The sequence below is a fragment of the Trichechus manatus genome, unplaced genomic scaffold (assembly GCF_000243295.1).
Source record: "Trichechus manatus latirostris isolate Lorelei unplaced genomic scaffold, TriManLat1.0 scaffold00080, whole genome shotgun sequence".
NCBI lineage: Eukaryota > Metazoa > Chordata > Mammalia > Sirenia > Trichechidae > Trichechus > Trichechus manatus.
Window position 1 is genome coordinate 522808 of NW_004444016.1, and position 3388 is coordinate 526195.

Sequence of the window (3388 nt, forward strand, 5' to 3'; positions counted from 1 at the left end):
TGCGCCCACCCGGGGAGCGCAGGGCCGGCCGGGCGCCCTGGCAGCGGGAATGCAGATGACACGCCCGTAATATGGAAGCGCCGCCGCCGCCGCAAGGAGGACAGCAGCAGCAGCAGCCACCGGTGGCGCCGCGCTGAACAAAGGTCATCCGAGCTGCGGCCCAGACGCCGGGCTGGACCCACTGTGAAGACCAACCCCGGGCAGGGGGGTATGTTCTTTTATGCTTTCCATTTTAGAAGCTAGTGAGGGGTGTTGGGGATACTTCTGACTATTAAGAAGGCCCAAAGGCCTGTTGACTGGGGCTGCTTTTAACCCTTTCATGTTTGCAGAGAATGCAACCGTGTGACAGTAATTGAACACTGGTCACAAGTCTTTCCAAAAGGTCAAGGTTCACAAGAACACATGACCATGGGGGATATGAAGACCCCAGACTTTGATGACCTCCTGGCAGCCTTTGACATCCCAGATATGGTCCATCCTAAAGCAGCAATTGAGTATGGAAATGATGACCACGAGAGCCATATCAAACAGAACACTCACGTAGATGATGACGCCCATACACTTTCCTGACGTCGGTGTCAGTGTTATTGTTAAGAATGCTGGGAACATTGATTCCTCCAAGGGTGTGGAGAAAGATGGCCATAACTCCACAGGCAATGGCTTACATAATGGGTTCCTTTCAGCATCCTCTCTTGACAGTTAAGGTAAAGAGAACAAAGTCCTTGAAAGGAGATGTGCCTACCTCGGAGGTGACTTTAAAAGACTCAACTTTCAGCCAGTTTAGCGCTATCTCAAGTGCTGAAGAGTTTGATGACAACAAGAAAATAGAGGTGGATGATCCCCTTGATAAGGAGGAAATGCGTACAAATTTTAGATCAAATGTGTTGACGGGATCCGTTTCCCAACAGGACTATGACAAACTAAAGGCACTTAGAGGGGAAAACTTAAGCAAAATGGGAATCCCTACTTCAGGCAATATAGATAAAAACAAAGTTGTTAAAAGAGAATCAGAAACCAATTCTATAAATCTGAGTGTTTATGAACCCTTTAAAGTCAGAAACGCGGAGGATAAATTGAAGGAAAACTCTGAAAAGGTGCTTGAAAACACGGTACTTGACGGAAAGCTGAGCTCTGAGAAGAATGACACTAACCTCGCCAGTGTCACTCTGTCAAAGACAAAGTCGTTCTCCAAGCTCTCATCATGTATAGCTGCAATCACAGCACTTAGTGCTAAGAAGGCTGCTTCAGACTCTTGTAAAGAACTGGTGACCAATTCAAGGGAAACCTCTCCATTACCAAAAGAAGTCAACAATAGTCCTAGAGCCATGGAAGAGTCTCCTGAATCCCAGAGTCTCATTGATGGGGTGACAAAAGCATCCATAAAGCAACCGGACAGTCCCAGGAGTGTTTCAAGTGAAAACAGCCGCAAGGGATTGGCATCCTCTCCTGTGGAATCAACACCAGCCATTCCCAAAGTATGCATAAAGACCATCAAGACTTCTTCTGGGGAAATAAAGAGAACAGTGACCAGAGTGCTGCCGGAAGTTGACCTCAACTCTGGGAAAAAGCCTTCCACGCAGGCGACATCCATGATGGCATCTGTGACATCCCTCCTGTCATCTCCAACTTCGGCTGCTTTCCTCTCCTCTCCTCCTAGGGCGCCTCTCCAGTCGGCGGTCATTACCAATGCAGTTTCCTCCGCAGTGCTGACACTCAAGCAGGTCACTATTAAACCGGTGGCCACCGCCTTCCTCCCAGGTTCCGCCGTGAAGATGGCAGGGTCTCAAGTCATTAATTTGAAGCTCAATAACAACATGACAGTAAAAGCCACGGTCATATCTGCTGCCTCTGTTCAGAGCACCAGCAGTGCCAACATCAAAGCTGCCAACACCATACAGCAGCAAACCATTGTGGTGCCGGCATCCAGCCTGGCCAGTGCCAAACTTGTGCCAAAGACTGTGCACCTTGCCAACCTTAACCTCCTGCCTCAAGGTGCCCAGGCCACCTCTGAACTCCGCCAAGTGCTAACCAAACCTCAGCAACAAATAAAGCAGGCAATAATCAATGCAGCAGCCTTACAACCACCCAAGAAGGTGTCTCGAGTCCAGGTGGTGTCCTCCTTGCAGAGTTCCGTGGTGGAAGCTTTCAACAAGGTGCTGAGTAGTGTCAATTCAGTCCCAGTTTACATTCCAAACCTCAGTTCTCCCGCTAATGCAGGTATCACGTTACCGACGCATGGTTACAAGTGCTTAGAATGTGGCGACTCCTTTGCGCTCGAAAAGAGTCTAACCTAACACTACGACAGATGTAGCGTGCACATCGAAGTGACGTGTAACCATTGTACAAAGAACCTAGTTTTTTACAAGTGCAGCCTCCTGTCCCATGCTCATGGGCACAAGGAAAAAGACATTGTGATGCAGTGCTCCTAACTTAATTCTAAAGCCAGTCCCAGCAGATCAAAAGATAGTTTCTCTGACAAGCAATACTTCTGCTTCGTCTTCCACTCTGCAGAGCTCTGTAGGACCTGGCACACACATGGTAACAAAAATCCAGTCTGGCATAACTGGGACAGTCATATCAGCTCCTTCCAGCACACCCATCATTCCAGCTATGCCTCTAGATGAAGACATGTCCAAACTCTGTACACATAGTCTAAAATGTTTGGAGTGTAATGAAATTTTCCAGGATGAAACGTCACTTGCAACACATTTCCAGCAGGCTGCAGATACTAGTGGACAAGTACAGTATCATTTAAATTTGACATTTCAGTGATGAGTCTATAAGATGTCCTTGATTTTAGGGGTGGAGCTCAGTTAAATGGAGAGAGTTGTGTGTGTGTGTACACAAGAGAGGGAGGGAGGATTGTGTTCAAAGAATAGAAACAATGTTGAAACATGAATATTATTTTAAGAAACCATTTTTTGGGGAAGATGATTCTTATAGATATAAATTATATGTACTAGTTGAGTACTTAATGGAACCTTCAATTTAGGGTAAGTAAAGGAGTGCTTAACTGGTCATTGGAATATGTGTAGCTAGTCTGAGATTTAGCTTATTATTATGTCATTCCATTGTATTCAATGTTCAAGTCAGGCTACATCACCAAAGTTCTGAGTTACTAGTGACAATTTGGGGAATTTTTTATTACTGTTGTTATTTATAATTATTGAAAAGTCTTTTATAGTTAAATACACCTAATTGGTACCGAACCACTTTTTATGGTGACCAAGAAATATTTTCAAAGATGTTAATATTCATCACTGCAATAAATTTAAGCTACAAATTAATGGTAAACTCATCTCCATTTAAATGGAAAAAAAAAATAAAGAAATCAAGTGACATATTGCATCAGGCAAATCTCCTGCAAAAGACCTCTTTAAAGTGTTAA

General features: G+C 45.0%; 1 pseudogene; it reads left to right on the forward strand.

Moving 5' to 3' along the window:
• Positions 1-402: 402 nt before the first annotated feature.
• On the forward strand, positions 403-2772 carry LOC101361193 (zinc finger protein 532 pseudogene; annotated as a pseudogene).
• The last annotated feature ends 616 nt before the right edge of the window (positions 2773-3388 follow it).